Below are 17,330 nucleotides of genomic sequence, written 5' to 3'. Positions count from 1 at the left end.
AAGACAAGTTTAGATATGACTTCAGATTCTGTGGGCAAGTGGCTGAAGCCCTGTTTGCCTCAGTTTCCTTAGTTGTAAAATGAGGATAATAATAGTATCTATCACCCAGGGATGTTGTGAATTAATAATTGTAAAATGCATGGCACATAGTGTTACATAAATGTTAGCTATTATTATTAGTGGAAATAAACTGGGAATACAAACTGGGTGTCAAATAAATCCAACAAGAAGTTGCCTTTCATGAGATCTCATGAAAGAGATCTACTGGCTAAGCCTGAATCTTTTTTTTTAATAATAGTTTTTAAATTTCAAAATATATGCAAAGATAGTTTTCAACATTCACTCTTGCAAAACCTCGTGTTTCAAATTTTCTCCCTCCCTTTCCTCTACCCCCTTTCCTAGGCAGCAAGTAATCTAATGTTTGCTAAACGTACAATTCATATATATATTTCCACAATTATCATGCAGCACAAGAAAAATCAAATCAAAAAGAAAAAAAAGAAATAACAAAGAAAACAAAAAGCAAGCAAACAACAACAAAAAGATGAAAATACTATGTTCTGGTCCATATTCAGTTCCCACAATCCTTCTGGATGCAGATGGCTCTCTCCATAACAAGTCTATGGAATTGTAAACCTGAATCTTAAAGTTATATATATATATATATTATATATATATATATATATATATATATAGATATATATATATATAGATATATAGATATATTAGGCGCTCCCCTTCTATATAATCAGAATACAATACTAGAGAGTGGAGGCGAGAGTTCCTACTTAAACTTCCCTTTAAGAAGGGTACAGGGGTCAGTCAACTCTTCATTTCCCTTTTCAAAGGCTTCTCTCTTTAGGACTTCTCCATTATGCTCCAGGGCTGGGTACTTTTCCTTTCCCTCTCTCCTCTTCCCCTACTTTTTGCTTTCCTTTTTCTTTGGTAGTCTTTGCCCCATTTGATTGATTGTAGCAGAGACTTTTTTTAAACTATTTGTATCTCCAGTCCTTAGTCCAGTGTGCCTGGCCCTTAGTAGGCGTTTTATAAATGTTTAACTGCCTGACTAGCAGTTACTGAAAAGCAACACTATTCAGATCCCTTTCGGCTCAGAGTCCTTGACCTGAAATTCATGAACTTTTTTTTTTTTTAAATATAATAGCCAACATTTTATCCCCCTAATAACCTTGGGAGGTAGGTGCCATTATTCTATTTTATAGATGAGGAAACTGAGGCAGACTGAAGTTAAGTGGTTTGTTCAAAGATACACAAGAAATGAAGCAGAATTTGATAGTATGGTAACTGTATTTTGAAGTAATTTCCTTTATAATCCAATGTATTGATTTTATCATTTAAAAACATTATTCTTAGAAGCAATCACCTGCCAAAGTAGTTGATAAAATGCAAAAAAGATTAAGAACAATCTTCTTTAGAGCACTACTTTTTGCTTAAGGGCAGTGGTTGATAATAGATCAATCAGATAAACTTAAATCTAGTGACTCAGAACCTCAGCTTGACAATATAATAGCTTGTTTAGTTACTCCTTTACTTCATTGAAGTACGTAATGCTTTAGGGACCAGAGATTTCATTTATTCTTTTAACTCTTTCAGACTGCATATTGATTTAGAAAATTATACATCAACCTTATCTACATTCTATTGTTCATTTTCTTAAATATTCCCAATTAAAATTTTTCTTTGTAGAATAATGGAGTTAAGTGACTCATCCAGGATCTCAGAGCTAGTAAGTATCTAAGGTCAAATTTGAATTCAGATCCTCCTTTTGTCAAGGGCTGATGCTCTATCCGCTGTACCACCTAGTTTCCCCCAAATTATATTTTAATCTGGTTTGGCTACACTTGGAATTGTTGAGGTCTGCAATAGCTTTATTTAAAACTTCTGTTCTGGACAACTCTGAGGCTAGAAGGTGACGTTATGTTTGTGTATTAGTATATTGCTATAGGAAGTTCTCTGTCTAGAGCAATGAAAGAGTAAATGACTTATCTAGTTACATTTCCAGTATGTATCAGAGTCAGAACTTGAAACAAGGTTTCGTTCGATTTCTAGCCACCATGACATGCTGTTTCTCAAGTAATGCTTTATGCTAGTTAAAATGTATTTGCTGGCAGAGCTAGATATGTAGATTGTGTGTACTGTGGAGAGAAATGTGGACAGCTAAGATTGGTGGGGTTTGGGAGAACATCCTTAGTGACAGCTAAAAGTTCAACAGTTTATATATTCAACAGAATAGGAGAGTTGTGGTCTGAACATCATGGACGCGGAAGTCAGAGAATAAGAGGTCTGAAGGTACATGAGGGAACAGCTAAAACAGGTATGGGTTTGTGTATATTTACATGTAGATAGATAGATAGATAGATAGATAGATAGATAGATAGATAGATTTTATATATGTGTACATATGTCTCCTTCTCTCTCTCCTCCCCTTTCCCCCTGCAATATAGGATTTTAAGTAGTGAGGATACTGGGTATAGGAACTGGATGTAGTTCCCAAAAAACAGATGGAGCAAAATAAAGATTTATTGTCAGGGTGTAGTGGATAGGGTGTACTGAAATTAGAATCTAGAAATCCTGGATTCAGAGTCTACCTTAGACACTACTTATGTGATCAATAATCTCTCTGCCTCAATATCTTCATCTGTAAAATTAATTCAATAGCTATTTCACATCCAAATTTATGATCCTAGGGATGTAAGTTCTTTATCATTTGGCGTTGCCCCCATCCACCTGTAGTGCCTAAAGACAGAGATAATTTAATTCAAATTTGACATTTGTCTCTAGAAAGTCTTTAAGGAATGAATTTCATGGTAGCATTTTCAGGCAAGTTGCTGGGAGTGGATTTTTTTTGGGGGGGTTGGCCTTTAAATTTAGACTTTGTAAATAGTCACCGATTTCACCTACAGAATCGGCAAAACCTGATGGAGCAATGAAGAAGACACTAAGAGATTTAGGAAGCATCCATTCGGGGATGTGTCTGTGGTTCTACTCTCAACATTAGTGTTATTATGTGTTTGCTTTTGGTGGGGGGAGGAGCTTGGTAGAAGGGAAATAGGATCAGAAGACAGAGATTCACTGTTTCCAGGGAATAGCAAACAGTTCCATAGATTTTTCTCAAAAAAAATTTTTTTTAAAATCCAAAACAACCCCCCCCCCAGCTTTTTCTTTTGAATGCTCCTTGTTTCACATTGCATCAACATCGTTCATGACAAAGGCTGCTATAATAAGGAACTGAGTAAAAGACAGAAGGAAATGAAACTCATTGCAATAAAACCCATAAACTAATAAATAAGAGTCCAAGCCATGAATCCGACTAGAATTATGCCATCGGCGAGAAGAAATGCCCCCAAGTTTTTCCAAGCCAAACAGGATAAGAATGGATGGCTCCCAAGGGCCTGGGGAAAAGGTAATGGAAGGAGGAGACAGCAAATGGAGGATTTTGTCTAGCAAGAGAACCAGAAAGAACTCTCCCAGCATTCAAGGTGAAAGAAGGAAGCTTTTCCAGATTCAGGGACAGATAAGATTTCACAGTATAATGCAAAATCATTTTGGTGGATTTCAGCAGACTGTGGAGCAATCCCCACTAAAGAAATTATCTAGGGGATTCATCCAGCAATGCTTCAGGGAACCTGATTGCCTTCTAACTACCCAACTGGAGAATTAACTTAGCTCCAGAGATGTTAGCAATGAGGGTAATTTTACTCTGAAAGATTCCCCTCTCCACCCCCACCCCAGTGTGACATGGACATTACAGAGAAGTAACTTTATCAAATGGTTAGGACACAGAATGTGGACTCAGGAGTCCCTGGGGACTATTCAAATATTTTCCTAGGAGCAGCTGAGTGCCTCTGAAAATGCCTCCATACCTCAGCTGCCTCATTTGTTTTTAAAGACTCTGTGATCTTCAGAGCACAGATACAGCCCAACCAATATATCAACCACATTAATTACCTTTCTAATCATCACCGGCATCATCCAAAGTCATTGTTTTGTTATAGTTAAAAAGAAATCAAAGGACAACACTAAAACTGAGTCTATGATTTGGAAAAATAATAGGGCAATTTTGTTAAGATAGTATTAAATGCAATACAAATTCTTGGTGTTAAATCTACTCAAAAAAAAAAAAAAAACAGAACAAGAAAATCTAGCTCCCCCTATTCCCTTCCCTCTCTTCTCTCCCGTTTCTGAAAAAGCAAACAAAGGTACCTTTAGTATTGCTGTATTAAGGAACTAGTTCTGAAATAAGAAAATCTGGGCTCCAAGTCCCACCTCTGACACTAGTTAAGTGACCTTGAACAAATCCCTTAATTTTCTCATCTATAAAACAAGGAGAATATCACCTATCCTGCCCCTCTCCTGAGGTGTTGTGAGACCTGAGACAATGTTGCTGAAGGTGTTTAATAGTGCTATAAAGATATAAGCAATTCTTATTAGAATGGGTTACAGAGATCTGAACAGAAATAATAATTAACATTTATACAATGCCTGCCTCAGAAACACTGTGAGATAGTTTGTAATAGAATTATGATATTAGAAAATAGTAGAACTTCATTCTAGTTATTCAGGTAAGGAAACTGAGGCTTAGAGAAGGTAAAGCAGTTTGTCAAAAACCACACAGCAATATAGTTATATGGCAAAGCTGGGATTCACATTTCCATTATATTACATAGACTTAGAATCAACTGGCAAGAAAACTTGTGGGGGTCATTACATATTGTTGTTGTTTTTTGTCCTTTGCTCTTGAAGAGGACCATGACATTAGGGAGGTGATGTTATGACAGGCAAGCGAATTGTACTGAAGTGAAGGAGGACTGTTCAAGATCACCTGCCTTTCTCCTTCAGAGCCTCCTGGGTCCAGTGGCCACATACATATCTGGGGCAAGATATAAATCAAGACAATAGGACATGGCCTTGGATGCAATGGGAGACCTTAGCTTATTTAAGTTAAGGTCTTTAACAGGTCTCAGTTTGACTGAAGCAACACTTATTCAGTGATTAGGGCTAAGTAAGAAATGAGGCAGAGAATGGCTTCTTTTACCTAGTTAAATATGTAGGTTAGCACCTTCCTTGCAAATTATGGTCTTAGAGCAGACAACCTATTTTGGGGAATGAATTGTTTTGCAACCTTTGGACCTCTTCTCATCATAATGCTTTTAAATGCATAAAACACAATACATAGGTTTACAAAGGAAATGAATTATATCAAAATGTACTTATTAAAATATTTTTAAAAAATTTACCCACTCCCTGAAATCTATCTACAGATCCATTGGGAGCACATGGACCCTAAGTTAAAAACTCCCATTTTAAAGAGTTTCCTGGGATAATGAAAAAATTAAATGACTTGCCCCAGCTCTGTAGATCACAGAGTCAAAACCTGGGTATGAGTCTTCTTGGCTCCAAGGATAATTCTTGATCCACTGTTACACAAAAATACCTAAAACCGATGGAGTCATGGTTTTATTTATGTAGCTACTTCTTTCACTGATGCAAATTACTGTCCCCCCAACCCTATGCAAACACCTGGGCATGTTTGCATATTGCCATATTTGTGTGGTACTTTAAATTTTCAATATGTTTTTTACATCCGTTTTTCTCAGGTATGCCTAATTTCACTGGGTAGCAAGAAGGGCAGGCATTATTCATTTTGATCTTTATATGAGGAAACTGAGTTTCAGAGAAACTAAGAGGTTTGCTTAAGGTCATATAGTAAGTTTGTACCTAAGCTTGGACTAGTGTCCCATCTGTCTTGCCTTCTAGTCCAGTGCTGTTTCTGCACTATGTTGCTCTTCATTTGGAAGAGAAGGAAGGAAACAAGTATTTAAAAAAAAGAAAAGAAAGAAAGGAAGGAAGGAAGGACCTACTATGTGCCAGGCACTGTGCTAAATACTATACAAATATGATCTTATTTAATTATCATGACAACCCTTGAAGATAGGTACTATTATTATCCTCATTTTATAGTTGAGGAAACTGGGTCAAACAGGGTTAAGTGACTAGTACAAGGTCACACAGCTAGTGTCTGAGACCATATTTGAACTCATGAAAATAAGCCTTCCTGATTCTAAGATTAGTGTTTTCTCTTTTGTACTATCTAATTATGGAAATTATGTAAAACCATGTAAATATGTGTCTCTAGAATAGTATTGATATTATTAAGACATGGTAGCAATAGCAACATTCTGTCATTCATACAGAATAAGTCAATATTCACCCAGGATGAGTGAGCTATCATTCATTCAATCAATAAGTGTTTATAAAAAGTGCTTATTTTGTGCCAGGTCCTGTGCTAGGCACTGAGTATACAAATCCATAAATGAAATGATTCCTACCCTCAAAAAACTTATATTCCATTGGGAGAGACATGCATACATTAAAAACAAAACCAATACTACTCTATTTACAATAAATACTAAGGTGATTGACAGGGGGTGGAAACATTTATAGGTGGGGATATCAGAAAAGGCCTCCCGTAAAAGGTATCATTTGAAATGAACTTTGTGGGAAACTTCTTGATGCATTGAATAGAGCTTTGGGCCTGAAGTCAGGACTCACTTTCTGAACTTAAATCTGGCCTCAGGCATGTACCAGCTTTGTGATACTGAGCAAGTCACTTAATCCTGTTTGCCTCAGTTTCCTCCTCTGTAAAATGAACTGCATAAGGAAATGGCAAACTATTCTAGTATTTTTGTCAAGAAAACTCCACAAGGGGTCAGGACAAGTCAGATTGACTGAAACATAAAAAACAAAATTGCAGGAAGCTAGGAATTCTAAGAGGTAGAGATAAAGAGGTAGTATAATTTTAGACACAGGGAAATGCTGTGCAATGACAGAGACAAGTGATACAATGTCATATATGAAGAACAGTGAGTAGTCCAGTGTGGGTATAGAAAAAAATACATTGAGAAGAATTGACATAATAAGTCTTTAAACTAGGCTGTGAAGGGTTTTAGGTGCCAAACAGAGAAACTTGTATTTATTTGATCCTAGAGGTAAAAGGAAGCCTTATAACCTTATATAAAGGTAAGCTGCTATCTGTAAATCTACAGTAGAATACTGAAACTAATATATTCTGACAGCCTGGATAACTTCTGCCAATGAACCTAGGATGAATTTTAAAATATAACACAACTACAAGCCAATGGCATAATGGTAAATGTTTAACAACCAGCTCTCTAAGAGGAAAAAAAGCTATATATATGAAATATTTTTAAGTTTAATCTATATTATTTCATTAGATATTAGATATTATCATTAGATATTAATCTACATTATTATAATTTTCCCCATAATTTCCTTAAATCTAAATAATCAGTAGGAGGTGGAGGCAAGATGGCAACGAAAAGGCAGGAATTTGCCCCAGTTCTCCCAAATTTTCCTCCAAACAACTTTAAATAATGCTTCAAAATGAATTCTAAAGCAAAAGAACCCACAAAAAAAATGGAGAGAAATAATTTTCTAGTCTAAGACAATTTAGTTCAGCAAGAAAAGTCTATTGTATGGGTGAGAATGGAGCTCAATCCACTGCAGGCTGTACCAGTGCAGCAGATATTGGGAATAACTGAATCATTTCAGCAGTAGCTCCTGGAGCTCTCAGCCCACAGACTGAAAGGGGGTTAGACAATTGGCCAAAAGGAGATCCCTTTACTGGCACTGGGTACAGGACTATTGCATTGTCATTATTCAGATCTGGGTCAAAGTCCTAGGTTGTAGTCTCAGGGCAAGGAGGAACACTAGCATATCAGGTCTTTGTGGCCATAGGGGAGCAGGAATCCTGGTCACAGTTCTAGGGCAGAAAAGAGTGCTTGTGATCACTCATAGACTAGAGCATGGGTCAGGCAAGAGTGACCATACCTCTCCTAAATCATACCTCCTTAGAAGAAATGAAAAATGATCTCTTGAACCAGCTCTGAAAAATGTCCCCTCAATTCCAGGAACAGAGCCTAACATTAATACAAACTTAATAATAAGGAATTACTCTGGAAAATGAACAAACAATAATAATAACAAAATGAATCTGACTATAGAAAATTACTATGGTGATGGGGAAACCAAAAACACAAACTCAGAAGAGAAGAAAGTCAAAACTGCTACATTCAAAGCCTCCAAGAGAAATGTGAATTGGTCCCAGGACCAAAATAATTGCCAGAACAGTTAAAAAAAAGATTTTAAAAATCAAATAAGAAAGGTAAAGGAAAAATTAGGAAAAGAAATGAGGATGATAATGAATAAAATAGTAGGTCAAACCCTGATTTGTAGCACATGCTAATTTTTATAAGGTGTAAATGATCACAATGAAATTTAACATTTGGTTTGCAAGTACAAACTTGTGCTACAATGACATCCCTCAATAGTCCACTTCAATATCTACAATTCTTCCATTTCTTATTTGGTATAGGTAATAAAAGAGAACAGGGTTTTATCATGCTGGTCATCTGTCCAGGACCCCATGCACTAGTTGCCCCAGTTGTAAATCCTTATTGACTGACTAAATAAATAGACCTTCCAAGGTATATTAAGAAAATCTTCAGGACTTTCTTATTTGATGCTCCTAATTTCTGTGGGCTAGCTCTTCCAGATTATAGGGGAAACGATACGTCCCCATTCAGAGAACATATCCAAATAGACCACCTGAATATGCCTATAAAGTACACACCTTACATCTTTATAGCACTTTATACTTTTCAAAGTGTTCTTACACATCTATTATCTCATTTGATTTTGTCTCATATGCCCAATTAGGCTGACTCTGCTATAATATACGAAGGCTTTTTTATGCATCAAAAAGCTATATTTCAAAATTAGCTTGTGAAAAATGTGTCCATATAATTTGAAAGGAAAAAAAGGGAGAAGATCCATTAGGCGTTTAGAGCACTTAGCTCCTACTATAGCCATATGGCATTTTGTACTTGTACATCTTCAAAATGCTTACCTATTATCTCTTTCTATCCCTACCCTTTATCTCCCCTCCTCAAAAAAAATCTCAGAAAATTTGCATTTCAGAGTTCTTAACCCCCCACCCCACCCCAAAACACACACACACCAGTTTTCTTCTGACCACGTGGGAAAAGATGCTTTCTAGTCCATTCTGGGTATGAAAAGTCCTGCACAATTTATATATGCCTCAGTTTCTCTACCAGTGAAATAAATATACATAATTGCTCAATTCCCAGGGGCACTGTAGAGATTAATGAGGTACTTTTTGAAAAAAAACCAGCTAAGAACCCTTAGATAGAATATTCTATGTGAGAAAGTATGGGTTATCATTATTATTCAGACTCACTATTTCAGAAATTGAACTAACTATATTCAATTCCTTTTATAATATGCCTGGCTTTTCCCTCCCCTGACTATCAATGAATTACATAGACTTTACTCAAAGGCAGAAACTGAAATACTAATGTCAATAAAATGCAGTTTTACTTCAAACCAACATTTATTCACTGAAGTAACAATTTATAAAACCTCTAATAATACCCACACTGTGCTTTTGTTTGCCCTTAGATCAAAAAATGGGACATCCATTTTGCCATTGGATGGCACCTCTGAGGCCTCTGTGATTTCTGGCATAGACTGTTATTGCCATTCAAACTTGGTACCATAACTCACTGCAGCAGAGGGTGTGCCAGAGAGGAAACTCCCCCAGGCAGTCCTGCTCAAATAGAAAACTAAAGAGCCAGTGAGGAAGGAAGACCATAAGAGTTTGTTGGGGAGTGAGATGGGAGATGATTCAACAATTGTTAAGTCTTCAAAAGCTGCTCAAAGCTAAATCTAGCTCATAGGAAAGGACCTCCCACCATCACCACCAACCCACTTCTCCCCGCCTCCTACCTTTTGGGGGAAAAAAGCAGAAGAAAAACTTTGGTTGGAAACAGAGAAAGAGGTAGGAAATAAATGCCAATTATTTTTCTTTTCTGAACCTCATAGAGAGCAGTTGCAGTGAAGATTTCCAAAAGCACAGTCCTGAGAAGTTACACTGACACAAAGTTACACTTTTGACACTACCGGATTACAAGGGAAAGATTTACTAGGACAAAGAAAAGAAAGGATGTGGGTCAGTGGGACTTAATAGATGAGACTTGAAGTCAGAAAACAAGTATCTAAAACATTTTAGATACTTACTGCCTATGGACTCTAAGTCAAATTGTGAGATCTCTTTTAGCCTCAGTTTCTTCATCTGTACAATGAAAATCATAATATCTGTAGCACTTATCTTAAAGGTTGTTGTGAAGGTTAAATAAGTTTCTTGTGCATTCTCTCTTAAAATTTCTTTATATTTATTTTCTGTTCATTTGTTATAATACACACACACACACACACACACACACACACACACACTCACACACACACATACATATCCTCATATCCATAGGAATGACTTTAAATCTTTCCATTCAATCAAGTGACCTCTTGAGATAGCTAAATGGTGCTGTGGTTACTGGTCTTACAACTCACAAGTTGAGTTGACTTTAGAAGGGAACATCAGGAAGACCTGAGTTCAAATTCAACCTCAAACCCTTTACTACCTGGGTGATGCTGATCAAGTTACTTTAATTTCCTCAACTATAAAATGAAAATAATGGTGTTTAGTACAGTGCTCGACACATAGTAGGTGCTTTGACAAATGCTTGTTTCCTTTAAATACATCTTTAACTGCATAGACAGTTTACGTGAATGTTATCTCTCCTCACTGAATGTTAGCCCTGGAGGGCAGCGACTGTCTTTGTAGCCCTGCCTAGCACATAGCAGACTATTAATTCTGATTGATTGAGAAATATGTAAAGGGTTTGCCAAGTGTTATAGTCTAGCTATATGTCAGCTGTAGGTATCATTACACTACTTTGTCAAAGTGCTCCTGTTACTTTCAGGCTACTGAGGTGTATAGAGGATATTTACAGGCATAAAAAGTGAGGTAGGGAAGGATGGACAATGCTTTATGAAATCAGCAAACATTTATTATGTACCTTCTTATGCCAAGAAAAGATAATCTCAGTTTTCTCATCTTTGATAAGTGCTGGGACTATAAAGAAAGTCTCCCTGTTCCCTCTCCCCACAAATGTCAAACCTTAACAAAAACCAATGTCTGTTCCCAAGGACTTCAACATCTAGGGAGAGACAATATGTAAACAACTATAATCATAATAATTGTTGTTCAGTTGTATCTGACTCTTTGTGATCCCATTTTGGAGTTTTCTTGGCAAAGATACTGGAGTGGTTTCCTATTTCCTTCTCCTGCTCATTTTACAGATGGGAAAACTGAGGCAAACAAGTTTAAGTGATTTGTTCAGGGTCACCCAGCTAGAAAGTATCTGAGGCCAGATTTGAATTTAGCGAGATGAATCTTCCTGACTCCAGGTCTGACCCTCTATCCACTGTACCATCTAGCTGTTTATTCTTGGTATAAAAATACATAGAGAACTAAATACCTTCTTTAGGGAGGATATCTTACATGACACTCCAAGAAACTCTTTTCCCCTTTTGCTGATACCCTCCAAATAAATGCCCAGATGGGAGTAATTCACTAACTAAATTGAGAACATAGGCAGACCTAAGTAACCTTTCCCAGGGAAACTATAGTATAATAGACTGGTAGTAGGTTCATTCTTTGTCAGTGAGGAGTAAGAGTAATCGGGGAATGGGAGAAGGTGGAGGAGGGGAGAAAGGAGGGAGAGGAATGACTGAGAAAGCTGAAACAGAAAAGCTTTTATTACTCATTGGAACTGTGCCATAGACACCAATTACATAAATTTGACAGTGCCATTATAATCCCTGAGCCCTTGAACAAATCACAATCCAAAAGGCTACCCTCCTGAAAATGTTCACCCCATTAAAACCATTGACCCAGAAAGGAGGAGTACCTCAAGGGCGTAGGCAGAATCTTTGAGAAGAATGTTAGGGGAGGGTTTGTTGGCAGCTATACCTGTGTATGGAATGTGTGCACCTGTGAGATGCCTAGAATCCAGAGAGAAACTTGGCTTAATTCTTCTCTTTCTTGAAATAGGATTAGTAGGAGGGAAAGACTTTTAAGGTAGCACTGTAAGGAATCTTTCCTTTAAATTTCTGCACACCCCTGGTTTAAATTCACCCAAACATTTCTCTTTATATATCTGATGGAACAGCCAGGTAAGGGGAAAGTATTTCTCAAAGGAAACATTCAAAAACAAGGGAAAGGTCCCTACACTTCAGTAGACACACTTGACTAGTTGACTGACTCCTTTGATCAAGTTTTTAGAAGAGAGGGCAACTTTAGGTTTGTTAGAGAAAAAGATGTATTTTGTTTCTTATATTGAAGTGATCACTCCAGGGATGTCCCGATTCATCAGACCAAGACATTTTCCTCTATTGCAAGAAACAATTGGCCTAAACCTCCTGTACACTGTAAGTGGAAAAGAATATTGAAAGGTATTTTAAAAGCTAGTTCCATTGGCTCTTGGATTTAAGGAGACTTGCATTTGATGACTCCTTTTCATTATAATCATCTAAAAACCCTGATTTGATTAAGTCTTCGATGTACAAAGAGAAATAATCTGAGGACCATTTCATCTTCATGGGACATTCTTCCTCTCTTCCTCTAATCTCCAAACTTCCTCTGTCCCCTTAAACAGACCTTTTTGAAAAGAATGTTAGGTAGCCTGAGGAAGCATAGATTTACAAAAATGAAACTAGAGTGAGCTTCAGATACATCTATAACATGAAATGCCCTCCATATTCCTCTCTACTTATCCAAATACTACCCACCTTTTAAACCCAAACTCAAGTCCCATCAATGCCAAGAATCCTTCTACAATTATTCCAACCTCTAATGATGTCTCCCAATTCTGCACTAAAGCACTTAATTAATTAGTGTATCACAGGTTCATTGAATTTAGAATTGAAACAATCTTTGGAGAACATCTAATCCAACCTCCTCACTTTACAAGAGAGTTAATTGAGGTCTAGAGAGGCTACCTTTATGACCTTGGGCAGATCCCTTAAACAAGCAGCAGAACAATTGACCTAACCCCTTTATGACCATAAGATTATATAATAAGAGCTCTAAAGCTGAAGCTGGAAAGAAACATAGAGTCCAGTTTTCCATTTTCCATTATGAGGAAATTGAAATCCAGAGAGGTTACTAAGCTAATAAGCATAAAGAGAACTTAAGTCCTCTGACGTAAGAATCAGTGAGCTACCCTATCATGTGACTCTAGACCTAAGTAGAATGGGGCAATGGAAAGAAAAACAGACTTTGAAAGCAGGGAACTCAGTACAAATCCTAGCTCTGCTGACTTTGACCAAGACACAGCCTATTTGAACCTCAGTTTTATCATTTACAAAATGAAGAATTAGATTAGAAGACTTCTGAGGGCCATTTCAGCTTTAAATCTATGGTACTATAGACTAGAGCTTCTTAAACTTTTTCTGTTCACAACCCCTTTTTGCCTGAGAAATTTTGATGTGACCCTGAGTAAATGGGTATGTTAAATAAATATACAAATCAAACATTTACTGATAATCAATCATAATTTAATGACCCTTACATTCAGTTACAAAACCCTATATGGAGTTGCAAATCCAATTTAAGATGCTAAGCTGCATATCAATGTTTGATCCAGTATATCACACATATCTTGCTCCCATAGGTCATCTAAATAATAGTAATAGTTGGGGGGCAGAGACAATTATGACTCATCCCTCTTATATCCACCACAGTTCCTTGTTTGTACAAGGCTAGACAGACAGTCATAGCTATAAAATGCTTTAGTGATTCAAATAAGTATCATCCCTAGGGAAAAACAAAACAAAACAAAACAAAAAACAAAACAGGGCTGAATATTTTAAAGGACAGTCTATATTATGAATCCGGAAACTCTCTCTCTCCTGAAATTAAATATTTCTTATTTAGCTACAAATGATGGGAAGACCCTAGAATCATATAGAGACTCAGATTTGGGAGGCAGTCCAAAGAAGAATCTGTTCTTGACAATTAGTCCTCACCCAGTCTCCTCTTAAAGACCACTGGTGACAAGGAAGTCATTTTACTACAGTCAGTCCATTACACTTTTAGACAATTCTAATTGTCAAGATATTTTTTCTTAGATCAAGTCAAAATCTCCCTCACTGCAATTTCTATCAGTGACTTCTTGTTCTGTGCTCTGAGACCAAGTAGGACAATTTAAGCCCTATAATAGGCCTTCAAATACTTAAAAATAGCTACTGTGCCCCTTCTGAATCTTTCTTTTTTTATGTTAAATATCCCAGTTCCTTTAAATTATCCTTGTGTGTCATAGTTTCCAAACACTTCACTGTTTTGGTCACTGTCCTCTTGGGATATGCTGGCGAATGTTTAACAACTAGGCTTCCCCCCCAAAAAAAAAAAAAAAAATTGCACATGACAGATTATTGATTTGCATTGTTAACATTTTCTCCATCACTTTCTTTACTCTAGCAATCAATAAAACAATAAATCAAGTCCTGATTTGTAACTTCCATAATATTGTAACTCAATGCTCTAGATCCAACCTGACCAGGAGAACAAGGATTTCTGCAGATTTGAGTCCAAGATCATATTGTTGTGGTATATTGAGTTTTCAATGCACTAAAACCTTCACATATTTTCCATGTAAATTGTGGTTTAGCCTCACCTTTCCTTTTCCATATTTGTTTGAATGACATTAAAACAAAAACAATTTAGGTGTAAAACTACTTTTATCTAATCTGGCAGCATATCTATCCGAATTTCCCCACTGCTCTATGGCTTCAATACTATTCTTGTCAGTTCTTAGACTAAAACATTGCATCATTGATTTAGAGCTAGAATTGGATTACATCCAACATCAGAGCTACTAGGTGGCACAGTGAATAAAGTACCAGACCTGTAATCAGGAAGACTGAGTTCAAATCTAGCCTTGAACACTAGCTATGTGACCATGTAAGTCAACTAACTCCGTCTGCCTCAGTTTCCTCATCTGTAAAATGAGCTAGAGAAAGAAATGGCAAACCATTTAAGTATCTCTGCCAAGAAAACCCCAAATGGGATCACAGAGGGTTGAGCATAATTGAAACAATTGAAACAAGTCCAATCCTTCATTTTTACAGATAAGGAAACTGAGGCCTACAGAGGGTAAGTGACCTGTTCAGTCTCTCCCAACTGGAATTGGAGGCAGGTTCTGAATTCAGAGATTATTAACCCCAACACTTACATTATGCAAATTAACTCCTTCGTTAATTTTCCTTTATATAGTCTGTCTTCCTCTCCCAGATTAATTTATTCATTTACTTATTTAGATTTTTTTGGAGAGGGTGATAAAGGAAAACCGAAGTTTTACAAGACTGTTATGATATGCTTTTGTTAGCCAATTTATCCCCTGATTTCGAGGTCTGTGCTATCATTTTCTTACACCTGCTTTGAGGTAAGTAGAACTGAAGATTAGGGTAAAGCAAGGAGAGGATTCTAACTAAAGTCCCCAAAGCTTGATTCGTACATGGCTCAGGGAAGTTTGGTCACAGACCTTTGCACTCGGTGAATGTTAAGTGACAAGCCAACTTGTTTCTTTCGGGTGGATTAATCCATATCCACCTTCAATACAGAGGACAAATGTCAGCAGAAAGAAAAACAACAGCATTTAACATACACACATAGCTTAACCAAGTTCTAATCATTGAAGGCTCTGCGAGGCGGAAGGACCCTCACTCTGAAAGAGTGCAACAGTTAACAGTGCTTCCAAGTTCAGGTTTGAAAGCCCAAGTCTCATCTCTTTCAGACCCCCAGTTTTTCCCAGGGGCGGGGGCTGTAATGCATCTCTATTCTTCCCCCCTCATACCCCCCGACTCTACGCAGTGGGTCAGCGGTCCGTTCCAATCAAGTTACAGGATTTGCTCGATTTTTAGAAATTTTGGATCTACCCCCGTCTGATCTGCCGTGAAGTCCTTAAAAGTTTCAGGCTTCCGGGATGTCTGAGGACTTTGCTTTCTCTTGCGGGCAGGTGCACTGAGGACGTTCCTCACCCCACACTCCATCCCCCTCTTCCCTTCAGTGTAACATGACTTTTTCTTCTTACAGAAGGGGGAGAAGAAAAGAATGGAGAAAAACAGAGAGGATGACAGAGACTGAGACTGAAATAGAGACAGATTTAGAAATAACTTCCTAGATTCTGAGGAGTGAGAGGAGAGATTCTGAGGCTCGATCCAGACTTTCCACCCTCCTAGCCGCAATCTAGTCCTACCGCCAGGCCCTGGGGCCCCGAATCTGGTCATAGGGTTTCCTACCTCGAGCGCTCATGCTTTGTGCTTCACAGGAGGTCCAGGTCCTGGTCAGTTGTGCCTCCCTCCTACATGCCTCAGCACTGGCTGCTTTCGTCGGGCCCAAATCTCCTCGATGACCCCCTCTACCTCCACCTGTCGGAGAAGGGGGAGACTAGAGGGCAAGCGGTCTGAGGTGCCAAGTGAATCTCAGTGGTGATGGAAGAGGTTGAGCTGGGGTAATGGGGTTTCTGGGACTGAGCGCTGAGCCCAGGGCTCGGAGCAGAGGGGAGAGGAGTTGGGGAGTGGAGAAGGAAAGGGAGGTAAGGGGCTGATGCGAAGGCCCTGAAGAATGAGCTTGGAGCAAATAAAAGAGAAAAAAAGAATTAAAAAAGAAGAGAGAAAGTGTGTCATAGGCTGGGAGGGGCGGGGGAGGGAAATGCAAAACCCAGACAGGAAATGAGACTTTAAAAAAATGCAAAAGGTTAGAAAAAAAAAAGATTCAGAAAGGGGAGAAAAAGTTATTAAGGTCTAAAGGAGAATCTGTTAAAGGATTTAGAATGAAACCAAATTATCCTGGAGAAAGAGGGAAGTGAGACTTGAGGAAAGAGAAAGCTGAAACAAAGACGGAGATAGCGGATGGGGATGTGGGGAGGGAGGAGGAGAAGGGCATGGTTCCTTGGGGCCTCTCTGGAAGCTTTAGACTGTGTCTTGACTTAAGAAAGCTGGGCTGTCCTACCTGTTGCTGTAGGCTTGTGAGTGCACATGGATTTAAATTGTGCAGTGCTTCAAAGGAATAGCACATTTCTGTCCTCTTTATCTCTTCAGAAGCAGCGTTGGTAGACCCAGAGTAATGGGCCATCACTTCCTCTAGAAGTTTCAGTCATTTCTGAAGAAGTTTGTCATGCATTTTTCAGCATTTCTCAAAGTCATTTGAGAAATTAAAACATTAGGCTTTGCATACGCAAAAAAATAAGAAACAAATAGAGCTACATTTTCTTGAACATCCAATATCCTCCTCTATCTTCCTTTTCATTGGTTCTTTTTGAAAACAAAGGATGAACAATAACATCAGTCTTGTCCTGGGATCCTTT

At 37.8% G+C, this 17,330-nt stretch overlaps 1 protein-coding gene across 1 annotated transcript in view; it reads right to left on the bottom strand.

The window, feature by feature from the left end:
• The window catches only part of CARD11 (caspase recruitment domain family member 11), a 138,374-nt gene extending 121,285 nt beyond the window's left edge, over window positions 1–17,089 (bottom strand). The window contains exon 1 of the mRNA XM_052000080.1: window positions 16,264–17,089. The gene's annotated coding sequence lies outside the window, so the exon portion shown is untranslated. The remainder of the gene's footprint in view (window positions 1–16,263) is intronic.
• Between the last annotated feature and the right edge of the window lie 241 nt (window positions 17,090–17,330).

The sequence above is a fragment of the Antechinus flavipes genome, chromosome 1 (genome assembly GCF_016432865.1).
Source record: "Antechinus flavipes isolate AdamAnt ecotype Samford, QLD, Australia chromosome 1, AdamAnt_v2, whole genome shotgun sequence".
NCBI lineage: Eukaryota > Metazoa > Chordata > Mammalia > Dasyuromorphia > Dasyuridae > Antechinus > Antechinus flavipes.
The sequence above is the reverse complement of the archived record's forward strand: the minus strand, read 5'-3'. Positions and strand labels throughout refer to the sequence as shown.